The sequence below is a fragment of the Homalodisca vitripennis genome, chromosome 6 (genome assembly GCF_021130785.1).
Source record: "Homalodisca vitripennis isolate AUS2020 chromosome 6, UT_GWSS_2.1, whole genome shotgun sequence".
NCBI classification, from domain to species: domain Eukaryota; kingdom Metazoa; phylum Arthropoda; class Insecta; order Hemiptera; family Cicadellidae; genus Homalodisca; species Homalodisca vitripennis.
The window spans coordinates 113356547-113369992 of NC_060212.1; positions in this window are offsets into that span (position 1 = coordinate 113356547).

Sequence of the window (13446 nt, forward strand, 5' to 3'; positions counted from 1 at the left end):
CCCAACATCACACCCCTGACGATGTCAAAGCCACTCAACACTCTCCACCCCTGCACACTGCACGCCTGCACGCGTCGCATTATTATTTTGACAAATTGAAATCACTTTAGTCAATTATTTTATTGATGGTTCCACATCTGCACTGATCCGCACACCGATTATCACCACTTCGTGCTTTAGCAGGCTGTTCTGTGCTCGAATTCCACTTTGTATGTAAGCAGGAATATGCTCACATTTTGGAAGTTGGTTAGACCACATATTGACAATTCTGAATGTGACCAGTTGCGTTATAAAGTAAAGTAAAGATGTTTTATTTTACCAGACTAAGAAGCCCTCTCTAATACTTAACCTGGGGACCAACGGCTTAAAGGTGACTTCCGAACCACCAAAAATGGCCGGGCTGGCGGGCTGCTTGCAAGGACAGGATCTCTCAGTGGTCACCCATCCAAGCAGCAGCCACGCTCGACGTCGCTTGACCCAGTTATCTTGCGATAACCGTTGTACCCGCTACACTGCGCCATTTGCCAGATGTTGTGACATGTTGTGAAAGCTTTAGGTAATTAGTTAAAGTGCTTGTACAGTAGTAACTGTTGCTGGTATTTTTTACATTGTGATTGGGACCCATGAAACAAGCATTATGAACGAATCTAACAATATGATTGAAAAAGAGTTTGTCTGTGTATTTGTGTGTGTGTGTGTGTTTTTTGGCAGTCCAATAGGAATAAACGAATATGGTCTCAAAATCCCAAAGTGGTCCTTAACCACTAATGCTGTGACAGCCTACCCTGAGGTTGTATATCAGATTTAGTCTATAGCTCATTTGATTAGGCTATCGTTTTGCAATATAATACATAATACAATAAAATATAAATATATAATCTTATAAATAAAAATGAATCGCAAAATGTATTGGTAAGCGCAAATATCGAGAACGGCTGGAACAATTCGGTTAATTATTTTGTAAATGTCCACTGAAATTCGAGGAAGGCTTTTATGAAGAAAGAGGAAAAGTTACCTGGAATATTTTGGAATTCAGAAAAAATGTAGTTTTTACGTTTCATAATTCAAATTAAACTGGCACTAAACAGCTGTTGACAGCTATATAGTTCGACAAACTTTCTGAAACATCTGTTTATATTTAAATTTTATCAATAATAAGTAAACAGTGCTTGATCGGTAGTGTAATGCAGATAGTAAATAAAACTTTATATATAAATTTTACTCCAGATTGCGCCAGTGACTAATTAAAATTATCTAATGCATTAAATTCTGTTATAAAACTAACCTTCATGAACAAAGTTATGAATGTTTTCATATAAGTTACTTTAAACTGGTGGGCTTCCTTGACATTATGATATTACATTTTAACAATGGCTTATGGAAAAACATAGAAATGAATACTAACATGCCTCGACGATTCATTCTTTCCCTGGCTACAGTCCAAAACACAAGTGTAACGCAAAAATTTATTAACGGTTATTTTGGAATGTTGCATAACCTTAATAAGGATGTTCCTCTTATACAGAAAGTACATAAGAAGTAGGTAGGACTCCCCCGTAGGTCGTAATAGGCTTTTCAGTCCTACTTATATGTGTATTTTCTTCATCAGGACAAGGCAAACTAAACTATGCCAACACGATTTTGACCAAAATAGATTTCCGAGAACTAGATAATCGAACGTATATAGAATTTTGATCGAGGCAATATGGCAAGCTAAACTGTGACATAGTAGGTAAGTGAATTTAAACGGTCTTAAGTAGGCACTTTTTAACCGAAGTAGGCATCTCGGTCCTACGTAAGTATATACATGTTTTCTTCGTCAGAACAACAAGGCAAACTCTACTATGGTACTGGAAATGTCTTAGACCTGTAATATATGATAAGGACTGGAAATATATGCTTTTTGACCGAAGTAAGTTTCCGAGACCTGTGTGATCCGAGATTTGTGTTTTCTTGATCGGGATGACAAGGCAGATTCAGCTGTGACGTTATGTATATAATTAATTAGAACCAGGAATGCTCCTACACATGCCAAACATGGTATAATAATTACGTTAAACTCTGATACTATTTACCATGACCTTAAATAATATCTACCTGATGTATGCCTACTTACGTTTTAACATTTTTATAGGACTCCCATTATATTAATTGCTTTTACTAAGTAATAGAAGGACTTCGGTTCTAAAGATTCCGTGCGAAGCTGCGGGTAACAGCTAGTACAATATAATATCATGCTAGGCTCATGTTTTACAATATCAGATTTTTAAATGTCATATGTTTGTGATCTAATTTACAAATTCATTTGTTATGCGGTTCTCTCGTTTCCTTTACGGTTAACCATAAGACCAATGTAAAACATGGTCGCTATTGCTCATACAATTCATATGAAGTGACAATCACCATCATCGAACTCGATATAGGTTATTGAGAAATGAAGCTTCATGCAAAGATTCAAGTCTAGAAATAAATAAGGTATTTATTCTTGAGCGTATTTCAGTTTACAATTAACTGTTTTAAAAACCAGATTTATAGCCCAGTTCATTCTCTAGATATTATGCGGACAGACAGACAGACAGACAGACAGAAAAACAGGAAGAAATGAATTTGTTCAGCCCGTTGAGTGAGAGGCTGTGTTTAGCACAGTATGAGTTATTCAAATTTATGATTCAAGTTCAGATAAACATCAATCCTATGCAAATGGGCTTCTGTTAAAATACGATATCAATAAAAGTATATTTTAATATTATCTGGTATAAAGTTCAAGTACGTAAAATAACAATGTTTTACTTTGTATGTAACCAGTAGGTTTTGTTTGTGCTTAGTGGTTTTAAAAACTGTGTCAAGTAACAATATTTGTCATTTGGAAATTAGTTCAACCATTTATTTAATTTTAGTTCCAACTCAATTGTTGACAAATAAGTACAGAAAATAAAACATACAGACAGGCAGAAAACCAAGCAATTAAAAACAGTCCTTTTTCCGGTAAATTTTAATAATTTAGACGTAAGTAATCACGTCTTGAAGTTTGGTGGATCGTCCTGAAAACACGATGTCCCTACTAACAATAAAGAGGCTTCATTAACAGTCAGTATATTTTAAGAAGGAGTAGAAATCATAAACAAAAATACAGTCCATACATATAAGGATAGGGTAACTTAAGGAAGTGTACTGAACAGCACCTAAGCCTGATGGTTTAGAGGGTGTTTTAGAAGAAGTAATTTTGGCAGAATCTGTTTCCCATGGTTAAGGTCGGAGTTGTATTTCCTAATCCTTGTTACTAGTTTGTTGGGTCATAAATCTGGAATTGTTTGAAACATTATAGTTCAAACTTTCCATATTCAATCTCTCTACATCTGTAGGTCATATCATGATAATCAGGATGTAAATCTGAGGGTCTCAATCGGCGAATAATTAAATGTGTGTTCCGGAAATGATGACACGTGAGAGAAAGAAATAAGATTCCCATATTCTACCTCTCCCAATCTGTGAGTTTCGAATTGAATACATGTTCCGGAAGTGATGACAGTTGAGAGATAATAATAACTTACATATTCCCATATTCTACCTCTCCCAATCTGAGAGCTTCGAATTGAATACATGTTCCGGAAGTGATGACAGTTGAGAGGGTAACAATAACTTACATATTCCCATATTCTACATCTCTAATCTGAGAGTTTCGAATTGAATACATGTTCCGGAAGTGATGATACGCAAAAAGATAGCAATAAGATAACTTCCACATTTTTATATTCTACCTCTCCCAATCTGAGAGTCTCGAATTGAATACGTGTTCCGGAAGTGACGACATTTGAGATATAACAATAAGATAACTTCCATATTCCCATATTCTACCTCTCCAATCTGAGAGTCTCGAATTGAATGCGTGTTCTGGAAGTGATGGAATTCGAGAGATAGCAATAAGATAACTTCCATATTCCCATATTCTATTTCTGCCAATAAACAGTTATTAGGGATGGTCAGATTTGAGTAACAGAAGCAAGGCGAGTGAAAAGTGGTGGGGGGTAGGTGGTGACCTCCTGGGGCAAGTGAATAATTTGACACGTCCGCTAGTTAAGATGGGCGTCTTGCTGGCTGTAACCGAATCTGACGGCTCTAATGAGCCAGCGACGACAGCAAGTGGTAAGTGATGGCCGGGCCTCACACAGGGATATGTTAGTGTTGCCCCCGTATGATCGCCGATCCCGTGATAACAGTTATGGATGTCGCCACAACACCTGGTCCCACAATATAATATCTCGGGTGCCGCATTTTTCACGGGTATGCGGGCTCGTTTTATCTCAAAGTGGTCTGAGCCGGCCGTGCGGTGGGAAGGTGTGCTGATGAATGTCGGCCGCTGAATACTAAACGGTAAGCTTCCGAACTGGCAGGCCAGATGTCCGCCTGGGTCTGCTGACGCATTAGAATCTGCACAGTGACGATATGTCTCAGTCCAGGGTGGTGATTATTCATCTACGACACCATCTAATGTCAGCTCAACGAATGGTAGAGATGATACTGTTGATAGCTCTCCCGCGTCTGTGACCTTATTCAATAGTGGAATGATAACCTATAGAGGAATGTCGAATTTTCGTACATTGTACCAAAACTCCCTTAGTGGGAGGATTTGCCAAATTTAACAATGGTCCTATGAAATGCTCTAATCGCAGAACTTTTTGCAGTGATAGTTAGGATCTATGCATATTTTACACTCAATTCGACGAGGTTTTACATCAAATCTGTATTGAACAAAACCAACCAATTAGTGAAATCGTAGTGAAAAATAAATAAAATATTTTTTCTGTTGGAATATCAATGACTTAAACACTTACTTCTACGGGGTATCAAAAAGTAAACATGTAAGCTTGTACTTTTTGAATTTTGGATACGGCATATTAATATAACTCTTGATATTGAATGTCAAGAAGTTCATTACTTGAATAAATTTAATTTAGCACAGTTACGTTAGACAAATTTAGAACATTGCTGAATATTTTATACCATACTTTCCAGGGATACTTTATCAAGATAACATTTATCAACTTTCGCTTTAAACGGTACTTTTAGTCTTGAATTTGCAAGGAACACGCGTATTTTATACACTGGGAGAGGAAAGTGGAACGCCATTAACTAAAAGAAATCTTTATGGACGATCAAGGAGTTCTGGGAACTAGGTAATCGAAAGCAATCCAAATCTCAAATCAACAAATATCTCGTAAATCCAGTTCAAGAACACTAACACCAACAATACCAGTGTTGCAACTGCGCAGTCTACTGTATTGCGTCATCGACGCTTGCTCTATGTTCTGTGGAGTATTTAGTTATACCTTTGTCCGGTGTATTTGTGGGCTAAATATTTGAGCGTAGCGGGTTGGTCAGCCTCGGTGTCGGCACGGAGCTATCAACTTGTCAAGAGAGACAACAAACACACTGGAGTTACCGCTCATGCATCACCAACCCTCCGAGCTGTGTCTGCGATCTTCACGATCTTCACGCGGTTTACCGAATCTGGGTAATTTAAATGATTATCTTTTATTGGGTGTTGGTTCTCAACTACTTCATTGCATTTGAAGCTCTAGTCGTCGATGTTTCAAATTTGGTAAGATATTTTTTTTACTTTAGGACTGCACTGCAAGCAAAGGCAGTATGGGGGTATAATAAAAAAAACTGTAATGTTTTGTGTATTTTTTTTGAATCGATAGTACTACTACAATCCTGCGCTTGCCCTGTCCCACTCCGATTATTCTAATCATGTACGTAGATGTTTCAGGAATGATTTACCATATTTTATATTATATTATTTTTTATTTTAACTGAAATTATGAACATAATTGAATTAAAATATAATTAAAATGATAAACTATAGAGAAACTGTGTAGGCCACAGCAAAATTTTATTTACTAAAAAATAATTACTGTTTAAAATATATTATAAATTGTTAACGAAATGTGTTATAGTTTTCGGTAAATGGGATGGTTTTAGTTCTGTACCTATTACTGATCCACACTGTTTTTTTTTCTTGAAAGTTTTCTGCAGGATTTCATTCGTAGAATTTGAAATTAAACCGTGCACTCTTTTTTAATATTAAAAAAATACTATGATTTTGGTCATGATGAAGAAGACTTTCCTCCTACTATTCATGGTAAAATAAAAATCTAATAGTTATTAGACAATTGATATTCAAGAAGTTTCCAACCAAAAGAAACGTCAATTTATTTAATTGTTATAAATATCAAATCTTGTTACTAAGGCCAGAAAAGACCTTCCTGCATTTTGTACACTTACATATAATCGCTTTTGGGGGAAATGCCCATTGCTGTAACCATCCAGTCTGGAAGTGAAACCTGGATATCATTTAATCTAAAGACCCACTTTCAGAATGACAAGGCCTTACTATACACTCTTGATTTCTACTGAAATATTTAACGACAGTCCATACCGTCAAAGGTAAATAGGTCTTTTTCTTATCTTATCTTATCTCTTATCTTCGTTCTTTATTAAAAATTGTTGCATTCGTTCCGGATTTCCAGTAGGACATTCATAAAGCATTTAAGGTTGGATTGAGTTATGAGGTGTAATGGGGAAATCTCGATGAATCCGCGTATTCTTAGCTAAGGACTTAAGATGGAAATCCAATTATTGCAATTCACTTCGAATCATTGCACCAAGGTCATTCAAGATTGTAGAATTCAATAATGGTAATACCAAACACCATTACCAGTAAGTTTCCTTTATAGAGATTTATTATTTAAGTAAACATTATTGGGAGTACAATTCGAAGCCATATACATCGCATCAGATCTACATGTACGATTGTATCTTTATCTAGCATTCCTGAGCTAATTAAGGATTTTGAGAGGAATCTTCCTTTCTTATGTGACCCTGTAACGCTGCACGATGATTGAAATCCCTAACCTTGGTAACATGTTCACACGTTTTTGCGGAGCATCGTGCTAACTTAAATGACAGTCCAAGTTTCATATTTTTAAATAGGCGACAGTACAGACTTACATACGTACTCAGCAATGACAAGCTAAATACCTAGTTCAGGCGAAAATGGTGAAAAAGGTAGGTCTACTGCAAAGTTCGAGAAATTACAGATTTGTTTTTCATTAGATTATAGACAAGGGAAAAGACGAAAACCACGTTTTTTCATTCGGGACGCGGACAAATTTAGCTACAAATTAGACACAGGATCAACAGATAACAGATGGACTGACAGAGACTTGCCATTATGATTTCCAGGGAAATGAAAATAATCTTTCGGGCTCGTTCGGAAGAAGTAGGTAAATTTTATGAAAGCTGAAATGTTATAAATTTAAATGTCTTGACATTAGCATGTACTTATTAGCTCGCAATCCATTTCGGTCCAAAAAGGCCTGTTTATAAAAGTTGTTCAATGTTTTCAAGCATTCCAGTATATTTTAGTTTTTTTCTCTAGGTCCATAAATAACGGAGTTCTTAGTTTTTAAGTTTGAACTACCGCTATATTGAAGCGAAATGCAGTACCACTCTGACAAAAAAACTTAATTCAGATATATCACTTACTTTCAAAATATCAGTACTTGATCCAAGTAGCAACTCTTTTGTGCTTTTTGGGACATTAATCATCTCCATACAAACTTGGGGGAGGGGGTTATTTTAGGCAGAGGGGGGCATGCTCGTTAATTTTATGCTACATTTTTGGTAGGTGCTACCATGAGGACGACTGTAATAGGCTGTTTTTGTACATAAAAAGTCTACCTAATAATCATAACAATTATTTCAATGTTTGGCTCTCTGTTGCAAAAATTGGAAATTATGTTTCAACGAATATAGCCTATTTCCAATAAATTTTTTTATTATTCCGTAATAGTTATAACCCTATTCAATACAATGTTCTGTTGTTTTCTCTGAACATCTCAAGTAGAACACCCTCATGGTGGGAAATGATAGCAATGGTACTTAAGAACCGTTCACGTTAACTGCGGCAAATTATCCCCGGCACTCGGTATATAAAAGCAAGCTAAGGTACCGTTCCCTGGGGCCTGTGATTGGCAGACGCAGGGTCTCCCAGTCCGGTAATGGCTTGTCCTACCTTTGTACATATCAAAACGTAATTACTCTAATTACAGCTGTCTTAGAGACGGCAACAACACGGCTCCGCACTTTCTTCAGTCAATTATCCCATCAGTTCGGAGAAGCCGGTTGTCCATCACCTCCTTGCCCCATGCCCCTCCACGCCGAGAAGGGAATGGGGGAGTTATCAGTCCGAAAAAGATTATTTAAAAAAGTGTTATCCATAAATTATATTTTTACCCTCTACGGGAACTACGGTGATGCTCAGAATGGATATCCTTATCTGAAAATCAAATAACTCTTATAAAGAATGTAATACATAGTAATCCACAAAATTTAATCACCAAAAATGTTGATTATTATGACTGTTTAAGGATTAGAAATCACCTTATCTTACCTCGCCACAAATAAAATTATTGGAAAATCAGAGCTTTTATGCCTGCATTCGTCTTTTTAACTCTGCCTCTTTACTTGAAAAGTGTTGCTGATATCAGGGAATTCTTGAATAAAATTTAAAAGTTTTAAAATAGTACAACAGTGTTCGAGAATACCTAGTAGAGAGAAAATGTAGACCTCCATAATTAGTTTAACTTATTTTAGGTTTCATGGGTAACTCTGTGTTGATTTGTTACTTTTATATACCACATCGTATATACAAGTATTTTTACGATTGCTTATGCATTTTATGTTTGTTGACAATAAATGAATTGAGTTGAATAAACGTTTCTAGTGTCGTTTCTGATTTCGAATACAACAAAGTCAACTGCAGTTAAATTACCTTAAATACAGTTTGTCCACAAAGACATTTCACACTTTTATATAATTTTATTATAAAAATATATACAACACAAGGCTGACATTAACATAGGATTAAAGAGTACTTTACACAGTTTTACTTCAGTTTATCCGAGCTCAACATGAGCACCATGAATCGCCCTAGACGTCCAAGCGAACTTTGATCTCTTCCCATATTTTGATCAGGACTTTTGGGGTAACTGGTTCAATCGCAGTTCTGATTCGTCGATTTAAGTGTTCAACATACGAACGTTATGACGATGCACATTTCGAGACAAGTGAAATATAACCTCAACACTAAAAACAATTCGATTAATATAAAGATATAAATATAATATCTAAATTAATTAAATTGTCTTTATCATAAAATTCCAGAAAGATAATAATGTTTAGATAGTGAAGTCTTAAATTTCATCTGCTCCCATTTCTTTCCAGTCCTCACTACCTTTTCGGCTGGATAAATTTAGGAAATTACATGTTAACATTTATACTATAACATTATTAGCTAACTTTTAATTGAATTCCAGAAGTCAAGTCTGTGACAGTGTCGTCAGAGTTCAGACGCTACAATGAACGGATGTCGAAATGGAGCTAAATTCAACAATATTCACAACGTTTAATTTTGATAAATGCAGAATGCATATTTTTATATTATATTCGTAACCAGAAAACAAGTTAACGTTTTGGTGTTGTAAATACTGTTGTTTAAACAACAATTACAACCTAGCAGCAAATGTTGTGTGAAAGATATTCCAGAAATCCATATTACAAAATTATAATTGTTTGAAGAATATTTTACGACATTTACCAAAAAAGGTTTTGTATACCTAATCTCGTTATTTTTTAAAAACAATTTAATTTACACTAGCCTACAGCTTTGTTATAGCTGATTTAATATAAAACAGCAACTACTTTTGTTGTTTGATGAAAATCTTACAGATTAAATAAATTGTGTATCGTTATCGTTTTAATAACGACGGATACTAGGGATAAGAGCTACCGACTGGCCGTTCCCATACGTCGTTCTCTTCCTCGTTGAGTTAACGACCGTCATCATCATCATCGTCATAACCGTGTCTTCTCTCAATATGATTTTGTTTTATCCGAAATAAGGAGGATGGATGTTGTCTTCAAACAAATGTAAATCTTCGTCTAGATTGTTAGCAAGTGGATTAGAACAACTAAATCATATACTGTAAAAACTACAACCAGATATCCTGAAATGGTTTTTAAAAATATATGTCTTTAAAAATGTAAACGTGAAGAATGATGTAAAAAGAGGTTTTTATTTTAATACAATAATTGTATTTTTTAACATGATTAAAATGATATTTTTCTCTGCTTAACATAAATTTTTACTGATGCAAATTAAGTAGCATTCCATATTGAATTTAATTGTGTATGGGTTTTAGTCATCATAGTCAGAATAAAGTATTCTTTCTTAGACCTGCATTCAGCTTGTTCAGAAACATGTAAGGTCACAAAACGTCAGGGGTTTTAAATTGAATTAAAAATTAAAATATTGACTAATTTTAATAAATTGAGTAGGTTTTTCAAGCCTGAGCTTTAATTTGGTACATGCCATAATGCTGGTACAAGTTAGATGCAGATGAATATGTAAGCCTAAAATTTGATAAATTTAAATTGTTTATCTTGTCTGGGTTGAATAGTCACGTTTGGCCAAAAAAAATGTTTACAGGTTTCTGGCAATTTTAAATTGGGAGTGCAAATGGCCGAGCGGTCTAAAATGTTTGGACTTTGAGTCTGAGTTAGAGATAGCGCAGGTTCGAATCCAATCTGTGGCCCTTGCACTTTTTATCAGAACCATCGACATTGTACTGTATCGACTCTTCCCCTTATTCTGTTTGATAAGATCCTACACAGGCCAGTAACCCATGAGGACGTCCAGAATATGGTATAAAAGGGGATCGGCTTCTCCTTTTATACAAAAATTAGAAAAAAGAAATTTTTAAAAAATGTTACCACTACTAATTTGATTAATTTAAAAAAAAAACGCGCAACTGAACTGGGGATTTATATACCCAAACGAAATGTCGTAGATCATAAAGAATCAGGGTGTAAGAGATCTCTGTTGGTATTGACCATGACGAGCAAGCGGTTCAGGCTATTGACCATTGAAGCAGTCAGTTATTGACTCAGCACGCTCCGCGGCGAATGATTGACTGCGGGGATTCCAAGAATATGTTTGCAGCGTGTTATGAGAGCGGAGCTGTAGACCGTCACAAGAGCAGAAGCTTACAAGACAGCTGGACATATTTATCATAACCAGATGTGATTCCTGGGAACGTAACGGGCACAGAAGAACATTGTCTAGCTGTCGTTACTGCATTTGGAGCACATTCCTCACGGATATCGTCGGCTACTTGTCATCTGTGACATTCCCTTGTGCAACATTCTGACTGGAATGTACATGTACATCCAAGTGTTGCTAGTTGCTGACTAACTCGATCTTATCTTGGCACATATATTGTTATAAACATTCTGTGAAGATGAAACATAATCTGCACATGTACAAGAAGTGCTTCTATAAGATAGTGGCTTTGGATTTTCAGAAAAAGAGCCTAGTAGTTATTTGTATATTAAAAAAAAAAAAACAATGCAGATCTTTCTACTAGCTGGATTTCTATTGTGTAATTATAAAGTCGCGAAGATTTGTGTCACTTATTTACTGAATATACTTCAGTAATTTTATTACAAATACACAAATATTAAATTCATATATGACCATGCCTCAGTAAATAACACAGTTCGTTTTAACAACTATGCTCAACGTATTACCAAATAATACTGTACCATTAGTCTACGTTTATATTAACTAAATCAACGGAGTATAATGGTGGAAGGTTACTGAAGCCGATCTTTCGAAGGGCTGAAATTTTAATTTCTTTTTGTCTGTCTGCCAACTAATGTTTAAACTAAGAATGAACTGACCGATAACTTTGGAATTTTGTATGAAGCTTACTTTTTTAGAGATATTTTTCTTTTTTTAAGGAGAAGCCGATCTCCTTTTAAGCCTTATTCTGCCTGTCCTCATGGGCCACTGGCCTGTGCGAGGATCTTATCAAACAGAATATGGGGAAGAGTCGATACTGTACAAGGTCGATGGTACTGATAAAAAGTGCAACGGTCACAGACAGAATTTGAACCTGCGCTAACTCATATGCGCATAACTCAACCTGCGCTTCTAATATCTTAACGAAGCATTAGACTTGAAGTGTTGTTAACAGTGGAATTTTAAAATGTAACCATTCTTGGCCTGTTGGTTTTGGTTTTATTCAATATCACGTGACGCATTCCATACAATATATAAAAAAATATGATAGTCACTAAAGAGATACTTACTGATACAGAAAACGTGTTTTCACGCAACGTGTTATGGCAGATTCAAATATCTTAACGAAGGATTAGGACTTTGATGTGTTGTTAACAGTGAAATTTAAAAATGTAACCATTCTTGGCCTGTTGGTTTTGGTTTTATTCAATATCAAGTGACGTACTCCACAAAAATTAAAAAAAAAAAATGAAATTCACTAAAGACATATTTATTTACTGATATAAGATACAAGATATTTTTTACAAAGTGCCACATTTATGTGAGTAAATTGTTTTTACAAATGACCAAACGTCCATTAAAAGTATTTAACTAATTGGTGCCCGTTTTCAAATGAAAATACTTTATCAGCTCCCCTGACGACTTGTAAAGAGGCCGTATTTAACAGTAACCGGCCATAAAGTCATACTCAGAGCCGCCAGTCCAGATGACAGATGGAACGTCCGGCGAGCGGAAGCAGCGATCGCGGCGATTGATCGCCCTGGAATATTGATCGCGCCATAAAGTCACGTCGCTACTTTGCCCCCGATATTTTCAATTCCCGTCCTGGGTGAATTATGATTCCAATGAGGCGCGTCGCCGGTGATGGATGCCGGACGAGAGGCCGGAGAGCGCTAAATAATTGATGTGAGTCTCGGACAGCGGGGTCGCACCCTTGGAGAAAAAACTAACACGAAAATCACAGGAGGTGCATGCTTATAGGGAGAGTTCCCCGGGGACCGGGATTGTTAACTATCCCTGGACCTCTCGGACATTAGTTTCCCGGACTGTCCGTAGACCCTCTCACGGGGTAGATTTACACGCTCGCTCCTCGGCTTATAGCTTTCTGCAGATCAAGTTTATCGATGTGTTTGCAATAGTAACGGCATTGCTTTATTCATTGATTGCAGATTGACCGTCCCCACCCCTCCTATTGACCTCCCCCGTCCCTAAATCGCCCGAGGGTCATTGAATGTTTCCTCTCTTGACGGTGCTTAAAGAATATTTGATGTGAGTGGATGTTCGTCCTATTTATACATCCAGGCGCTCGGCGAAAACGGGTAAGGATTGTGTTGGAGAAAAACGGCAATCTTGGAATTCACCGATTTTATCTTTTCAGTACAAAATTATATTTTTATAGAAGCTACTGTAAGCCTGCACGATGAACGTTTGATTGTGACCACTGTTACTTAAGCTTGGTCCTAATTTAGTCTACAGCGATCAGGTGATGTTTATTCAAGGTCACATGTGCAGGTATGGAC